Genomic DNA, 9,285 nt, shown 5'->3' on the forward strand with positions numbered 1-9,285 from the left:
GACGGGGTTTCACCGTGGTCTCGATCTCCTGACCTTGTGATCCGCCCGCCTCGGCCTCCCAAAGTGCTGGGATTACAGGCGTGAGCCACTGCGCCCGGCCAACGTAATGTTTCCAAATGTTTATACATGTGGAATAACTAAACTGAGCTAATAATGTGCATTACCTCACAAAATTATCATTTTTGTGATGAGAACACTTAAGATCTACTGTGTACCATTTTTCAAGAATACAACATATTGTACAATAGATACCTTGAACTGGTTCATTTTTTACTAACTAAATTTTGTATCCTTTGACCATCATCTTCCCAACCCCTCTATCTTCTAACCCTCGGTCACCCCTGGTATTCACCACTCCATTTGATCATCATGCCTCCAACATGTCTGCCCCCAACTCTCCACTACCCCCATTCTAATTTCTATTTCTAAGCAGTCAGCTTTTTAAAATTCCACGTATAAGCCAGATCATGTGAAAAGAAACAACAGAGTGAAGAGACAACTTACAAATGGGGAGAACATGTTTACAACCTTACATCTTATAAGGAGTTAATATACAAAATATATAAGAACCGCAAACAACTCAGTAACAAGAAAACAAGTCACCCAATTCAGAAATGGGCAAAGGACCTGAATCAACATTTCTTTAAAGAAGACACCCAAACGGCCAACAGACATATGAAGAAACGCCCAGAATCACTAATCATCAGGGAAATGCAGACTAAAATCACATGGAGATGTTATCTCACTGCTCAGGTTTGGATTTGCGTCCCCACCTAAACCTCATGTGGAATTGTATTTCCCCATGTTGGAGGACGGACCTGGTGGGAGGTGACTGGATTGTGGGGGCAGATTTCTCCCTTGCTGTTCTCATACCAGTGAGTGAGTTCTCATGAGGTCTTGTTGTTTAAAAGCGTGTAGCAACCCCCCTTCCTCCTGCTGTGACCACACAAGACGCGCTTGCTCTCTGTTCACCTTCCACCATGATTGTAAATTTCCTGAGTCCTCCCCAGCCATGCTTTCATAGAGCTTGTGGAATCATGAGACAATTAAACTTCTTTTCTTTATAAATTACCCAGTCCCAGGTATGTAACAGTGTGAGAACAGACTAATACACTCACACCTCTTGAAATGACTATTATAAAAAAGATGAAAGATAATAGTGTTGATAGGGATGTGTAAAACAAGGGAACCCTTGCACACTGTTGGCGGGAATGTAAATTAATACAGCCACTGCAGAAAAGAGCATGGAAGTTCCTTGAAAAAATTCAAAATAGAACTACCGTATGACAGTAATGATAGCAATCCTACTACTGGATATATATCCAAAAGAAATTAAATCAGCATATAAGAGAGATATCTGGCCAGGCGCAGTGGCTCATGCCTGTAATCCCAGCACTTTGGAAGGCTGAGGTGGGCAGATCACAAGGTCAGGAGTTCAAGACCAGCCTGGCCAATGTGGTGAAACCCTGTCTCTACTAAAAATACAAAAAATTAGCTGAGCGTGGTGGCAGGCACTTATAATCCCAGCTACTCAGGAGGCTGAGGCAGGAGAATCACTTGAACCCAGGAGGCGGAGTTTGCAGTGAGCCAAGATAGTGCCATTGCACTCCAGCCTGTGCAAGAAGGAAGAACAAGACTCCGTCTCAAAAAAAAAAAAAAAGAGAGAGAGAGAGAGAGATCTGCACTCCCATGTTCATTGCTCCATTATTCACAAGAGCCAAGATAAGGAATTAACTTGTGTCCATTAACAGATGGATGGATAAGGAAAATGTGGCATATACACAATGGAATACTATCCAGACATTAAAAAGAAAAGAAATCCTGTCATTTAAAACAATATGGGTGAACTTAGAGGAAATTAATTGAAATAAGCCAAGCACAGACAGATTTTTCTCTTTATTGGTGATTTTAGAAAATTGATTATAATGTGTCTTGGTGTAGTTTTCTTCATGTTTCCTGCATTTAGGATTCTTTGAGTTTCTCGTATCTGTGCATTCATAATTTTCATCAAAATTTGGAAATATTTCAGTCATTATTTCTTCTATTTTTTTCTGTTTCCACCCTAGTGACTCCCATTACACATCATCTGAAGTTATCTCACAGCTTAACAATGCACTGTTTATTTTTAAGATTATTTCCCTCTCTCTTTCCTTTTGAGTAGTTTATATTGCTTTATCTTTAACTCCATTAACCTTTACTTTTGCAGTTTATAATCTGCCATTAATCCCAAGAGTGTAGTTTTCAACTCAGACCTTATACTTTTTATTTCTAAAGTTTCAATTTTTGTCTTTTTATATGTTCCATGTCTCCGGTTGGCTTTGTGCACACAGGGATTACTGTTTCCCATAACTTTAAAAACGCCTTTTCTGTGTCAGTCCTGGGTTGGATTCTCTCCCAAATTGCATTTATTATGTCCTTTTAAAAAAGCAAACTTGGCCAAACACAGTAGCTCACGCCCATAATCCCAGCACTTTGGGAGCCGAGGCAGGTGAATCATTTGAGGTCAGGAGTTCCAGACCAGCCTGGCCAACATGGTGAAACCTCGTCTCTACTAAAAATACAAAAACTTGCTGAGTGTGGTGGCATGTGGCTGTAATCCCAGTTACTCGGGAGGCTGAGGCATGAGAATCATTTGAACGCAGGAAGCGGAGGTTGCGGTGAGCCGAGATTGCACTCCAGCCTGGGCAACAGAGTGAGACTCCATCTCAAAATATAAATAAATATAAAATATAAATAAACAGCAAACTTTTATTTTAGAACAGTTTTAGAAAACTCGTGCAGGTATACAGAGCTCCCATCGACCCCACACCTGCCTCTCCCTCTGTTAACGTCTGACGCGGATGGGGACACGGTCACCGCACTGACACTAATACCTTATCATGAGCTAAGATCCAGACTCTCTTCTCATTTCCTTGTTTGTTTTTCTAATGGATCCACCCCACCGTGTGTTCTCTTTCTTCTTTTGTCTGTCTCAAGATCCCATCCAGGATCCCACGTGACATTTAACCGTCACGTGTCCTGGGGCTCCTCTGGCCGGGAGTGCGTCTCACGTTTGCTTTGTTCTCCAGGACCTGAGCAACCTTGAAAAAGCTTGTCAGGTGTTTCGTAGGACGTCCCATCTGTGGGGACTTGTCTGCCGGTTCTCTCACATCTCGGCTGGTGGTGATCTGCTCTTGGGAGGAAGATACCCCAGGTGAAGGGCCTTTTTCATCACATCAAGAGCGAATGCCCCCACTGTGGTGGTGGCCATGAGCACCTGGATGGGGGGTGCTGGCGTCTCCTCTGAGCCCTCGCTCCTTCCCAAACTCCTCAAGGCAGGGCGGCTACAAGTTATTTGAGATTTTTCTGCTTGGGAGATCTATCTCTTCTCCCTATTTATTTATTCAGTCATGAATTTAAATTAGCATGGATTCTTGGAAATTTACTTATACTCACGGTTATAATTTCATACTGGGTTTTTATTTTTAGCTGAGATGTTTCCAGCTCTGGCCATCGGGAGCTCTTCCAATTGTGTCTTGTGTCCACTTGACATGCCCTGGCCTTGCAGGGTCTTTTTTTTCTTTTTTTTTCCCCAGCACTTTTATTATTTTAAAATAGCGTGGTTTTTTCCATCTGTCCACCTGTCTGCATAACAAAGTGGCCATAATAGCAGGCAATGACCCGTGAGGACACCCCGCGTCCCTGCAGCCTTGGGAAGACCACGCCTGCTAATTGCTGAAGACTTGGGCAGCCTTATTGCAGATGAAATTATATTTCTTGCCGGGTTCTTTTTCTGACATGATGAAAAGCCACCCTAGAACCCATCCTCAGCTCATGGGTCCTGGCTGCAGGCTCAGGGCAGGTCGGGATTGGTGGACTGTTCTGTCACTCTTGGACATTGTCCCTGGATGAGGGTCTCCAAGACTTGAGTCTTCATGGAGAGGACAGTATTTCTGGCTTTCGTTCAGTTTGGTGGCGTGCTGGGGGTTCTGGGGAAGAGGTTGGCCCCCACTAAAGGGGGGAAAAGAGGTGGAGTTGGTGGCCAGAGGGTCCCTCTCTTCAACCAAGGCTACGATGGTTGGCTTTGGACATCAGGCTTCACTTGAAGAAAAGTTCACAGCAAGGGTTCTGGGTGTCCCTAGAGGAGGCCGTGACTAAGGTGGAAGTGACTGCAGATGACGTCAGTCGGCCCCTGGGTCCTGACCCTTGAGGATGCACCCTTTTTCTGCTCCTCAGCATTTTTTACAACTGTGCATAGACATTTCCCTTTACGAAGAGGTGGGTTTGAGTGATGTCTCCAACTAGCAATGAAAGATTCTAGCCACAACAAGGTCGTTGGTCGCAGATTTGCTCAAGAACATAGCAAAATGTCCAGGACAGGGAATGAACCAGGCAGCCTCTCTCCCCGCCACCAGAGCCTCCCACTGCCTCTCAGAGATCTTGGGGTGGTGAACTGGCCTCCGACCAGCCGCGGTGACATGCCCGCCTGCACACAGCTCAGCGGCCTCTCACCAGGGTGAGTGACCACTCCAGGGCTGGGCACACTGTCCCATCAGGCGGCCATCCATCAGCCAGACAAACCCCTGGACACCACACCAGGAAGACCCCCTGAGTTCCTGGGCCACGTTCTGGGGAGAATCTCTCTCCCTTCTCGGACATTGAAGCTGAGAGATTCATGGGCCGAAGTTTTTTCAGGGGAGCTGTCTTTTGAATTATCGTGTAATTAAGATGCTAATGGCTGTTTATGGAACCTTCTCTTCTCAGTCCAAGTGCTTTCTGAATAATAACAAACGTCCCTTTTGTGATGGTGGAAAATAGCACTGGGAGCAAAATCCTTCATTAAATCACCATTTGTATCTTTTTTTCCTCTTATAATAAAAAGGAATTTACTAATGCTCATTATTTTTTTGTTGTGTGGATAAATTGTAGGGAATTCTTCTACTTACCATCCATTTCTTTTGTGAACAAGGATAAACACCTTAATTCCTCCCTGGGGCATTGGAGGATGCCCCCAGAGAGCAGCTTCTTAATCAAAGTCTTTTTTTTTTAAAGGAATTTTGCAAACTTTGTCTAGAAGCACAGGCCAGGGCCTCTCCAGGGCTGGCCTGAGGTCTCCCTGTGGCCGCTGGCTTAGTAGTCCCAAGTAACCCTGCATTCAGGAGCCACGGCCTGCCCAGGGCCCGCTGAACTGCAAGGCTGAGCCTGAGGCTGAGCACCAGGAGCCCGTCCTGTTCACTCTCTGGATGGGGCTGAGGCCAAGTGAGACAGTGCAGCCCGTTCAAGGTGACCCAGCGAAACGCAGGCAGGCCTGGGCCGGGAGCCAGGGCCGAGTCTCTGTCCTCAGCTCCTTTGCTGCTGCCCGAGATGGCTGCCACATTTTGTTACAGTCAAAGCAGATCTGGTCCCTCGCAAGCCCCTTTCCTGTGGCTGCTTCCGGGCCCAAACCCGGCTCCGTGGGCGAGGCAGCCCAGGACACCCCAGAAGGCCAGCTGCGCAATTGTCATTGACAACCTAGAGGCCTGGTGACGAGGTGTGTGGAGTGGGATGAGCCTGGTTGTCACCACTGCGGGTGGCCCCACACGCCACCATGGCCAGGCGGCCTGGACCTCCCCACTGCCACCTCCCTTGAAAGGGCCAGCACTGCTGTTTGCTGTCACCAGGTGGCCAGAAGAAAGGACGCTCTGAGACATCCCCCTTCACAGTCTCGTGGAAACCGGGAGCCCCAGGTGCCCCGTGCTCATGCCCTTCCTGGACTCCAGGAGCTCTATGTCTGGACCTCCCTATGCTCGTGAGTCCCCACTCAGGGCACAGTGGGGAGAAACCAGCGGAAATTCAGGGCATCTGACTCGACCATTTTCCCACAACCCCAGGGGCTTTGGTCACAGAATTCCACAGCTGACAGGACCTTCGAGGCCAATTTGCTCTCTTTCCTCCCAGCCCAACTCCTGGGGCCAGTGGCGGATGCAGGTCAGCAGAGCTGAGTCAGTTATCGGGGTGAGCCTCGTCCAACCCACAGCGGTGAGGTCCTCATAGGGCCACACTCTGGCCGCCCTGGGTCCTTCTCCATCCTGCCTGGGGGAGGGGTCAGGTGCTCCCGGCTGCCTGGGGCCTGCGGCACCCAGCCCCACCCTCCTGGGAGAGGCGGCAAAACAGGTGACCACAAAGCAACAGAAACTTATTCTCTCACAGCTCTGGAGACCAGAAGCCAGAAATCCATGTGTGGTGTCCACAGGGCCCCGCTCTCAGGAGGCTTCTCCCTGCCTCTTCCCACTTCCAGTGGCTGCAGGAGACCCTGGGCTTCTAGGCTTCTCACTCCCGTCTCTGCCTCTGTGGCCACATAGCCGTCTCCTCTTTTCTTTGTGTCTTCTCCTTTTTTGTCTCTTAGCTGGACACCTGTCATTGGATTTAGGGCCCAACTGAAGAGCCCAGGATGACACCATCTCGAGATCCTTAACCTAATGACAAAACCCGAAGACCTTTTCATTAAGTAAGGTCCCTTCACAGATTCTGAGGTCAGGATGCAGACACACGTTTTGGGGGCCACCATTCCATCCACTCAGCCCCTTTTATCTGATGAGAAAGGTTTCTCCAGCTGTCTTTTCCAGACTGCGGCCAGGGCAGAGGCGGGAGTCCACGCGGACAGCTCACTGGTGCCGTCCTGTGGGGCAGCCGTGCCCAGCCCCCATCATCTCAGCTGTCCCTTTTCCCAGGCAGTGTCCACCCCTTCCCTCTGTGCCCTCCATGGTCTTCTGTGACCTGGGATTTGTTGTCAGGCAATACGATTTCCACCATGAGCTGTGGACACTCATGCAAATCACCTCACTTTTCCAGGTACAACTTGAGCTCTCATCTACATAACTGAAGGCTGCACCCGGGGCTGTAAAGAGTGAAAATGCATCACCAAAGCATGGGCACCTCCTGCAGTTCTCCGTAGACGTTTGGGAAGCGAGTGAACTGCCCTGTGTTTGGAGGAGGTCAGAGGGGGTTGGGCCTGAGCCATGGGCTGCCCTGGGCCTGTGTGGGGTGGTGCATCCCAGAGGAATGAAGCGGGAAGGGCACGCACGTGGGGTCTTGGCAGCCCTGGAGCTGACCTAGACGCAGCAGCCTCCTGGTAAAGCACAGCCTCCTGGTAAAGCGCAGCCTCCTGGTAAAGCGAAACTGTCCCATTGGCTTGCCATGCTTTGCTTAGCCACCCACACTTCACGGTTGGACAAAAAGAAGATGTTAAAGAATAGCCTTGCCAGATATCAGAGTTGGGGATTTGGGGTCCATGATAGAAGAAAGTAACATGAATTGCTTTCAGCACATCAATCAGCAAAGAGCCTTGATGGATGAAGAGGATAAATGGGATGTCCTATTGCTGAAACTCTGACTTACAGTAAGGCAGGGAATCCCACAGAAGCCCAGTGGAAGTTTCTGGAGCCAGGAGCTGCACTGACTCTCTCCGTGGAGGGTGTGGTGAGATAGGCGGCTGTCAGCCTCCAGCCCAGAGTGGAGGGCACCTGGGCACATGTGTGATCAGAACCCACATGGAGCGAGGCCAGGGTCCAGCTTCCCTCCACTGTGGAACACAGGAGGCCCTGTGCCCGGGCCGTGGCACACAGAGGGAGGAGCAGGAGCTCTGGCAGCCTCAGAGGTGTGTGCCAGGCTGCAACCTGTTAGATATTCCCTAGGAGTGCATCGCCTGGTGTCCCCCAGCCTGTGGGAGGCAGAGGGGGCAAGGCCAGGTCCACCAGCCTGTGGGAGGCAGAGGGGGCAAGGCCAGGTCCCCCAGCCTGTGGGAGGCAGAGGGGGCGAGGCCAGGTCCACCAGCCTGTGGCAGGCAGAGGGGGCGAGACCAGGTCCCCCAGCCTGTGGGAGGCAGACGGGGCAAGGCCAGGTCTCCCAGTCAGAAGCTTGTCCCACCCAGCTTGCTGTGTGACTCTGGCCTCAGGGGGGAACGTTATCTAAAATGTACACAGTGGAATCCAGGCAGTGCTCACCCCTTCCCTCTGCGCCCTCCATGGTCTTCTGTGACCTGGGCCTTGTTGGTCATTGGCAGAAACGGAAGACACATTAATATTACTGTAAAAGGTAACGTTGTCCCCTAACTGGCTCAACTGTCCGAAGACCCCTCTGCTGTTTCTGTTCTTCCTTTGTGACTTAGCCTGGTCTTTCTTCTTCCAGGGTGGGATCCCACTGACTCCTACGCAGCCCCACCCTGGTTCCCTCACTCCCAGGCTCCTGGTCCCTCGGGATTCTAGGGCTGAGTCCTCCGTAGCCCCCGCACACAACCCAGGGCTGGACCTGCCCCACGGCATAGGATAAACTCCTCCTGGCCTCTGGGAGAACTCCCGGACTTTCATCTGCATGATTCAGAAAGAACAGTTTTTCTCTTTCCAATGTTAATGTTTTTAATTTACTTTTTTTTTTCACTTTTCATTATAACTGCTAAGATTTTTCTAACTGGCATCCCAACTGCTTGTAGACTTGACCTGTTTCTTGCAAAAAAAGAAAATCATTAAATACAAGTATGACTTCATTCTTCTATATCTTCAGTCTACCAAACGATTATATACTCTTGATGGTAGTTGAAGTCAAAAGAAAAATGTACCCAGAATCCTGTAACACTTACAAATTAAGTGTCTTAATTTTTCAAGTTCTTTCAGGGCTTGCCATATGCATGTATTATTCTTGCATATTGCATATTCATTTTCTATTATTTTTAATATGTAATTCTACAAAATAAGTATCCTTCATGATATGGATTTGTTTGAGAATTTCTTAATAAAAGATGAAAGTATTTGTTATTTAAAATTCTATCACTTAAAAGCAATTGCAAGGGTTTTCTATGAAGACAGGTTAGAGAATTCACCTTGTAATAACCCCCTTTGCTCCATACTCCTGGAAATGATGCCTCGTTCAGATAAAAAGCAAGGAATAGCTGGTTTCCTGAGTCCAGAGTCGGATGCAGGTGCACAGGGTTGAATCCTGCCCAAAGATGGTGACCAGAAACGTCAGAATGGAGGTTGGGACAGGCTCCTGACCTGCAGCCGAGAGGTGAAGAGACCTCATGAAATCAGAGTGGAAACTTGCTCTAAAGTCCAGGAGCGGCTGGGGGCGGTGGCTTACGCCTGTAATCCCAGCATTTTGGGAGGCCGAGGCACGTGGATCGCCTGAGGTCAGCAGTTCGAGACACAGCTTGGCCAACACGGTGAAACTCCGTCTCTACTAAAAATATAGGAAAAGTTAGCTGGATGTGGTGGCAGGCGCCTATAGTCCCAGCCACTTTGGAGGCTGAGGCAGGAGAATCGCTTGAACCTGGGA

Source organism: Colobus angolensis, unplaced genomic scaffold, assembly GCF_000951035.1.
Source record: "Colobus angolensis palliatus isolate OR3802 unplaced genomic scaffold, Cang.pa_1.0 Scaffold208, whole genome shotgun sequence".
Lineage (NCBI taxonomy): Eukaryota > Metazoa > Chordata > Mammalia > Primates > Cercopithecidae > Colobus > Colobus angolensis.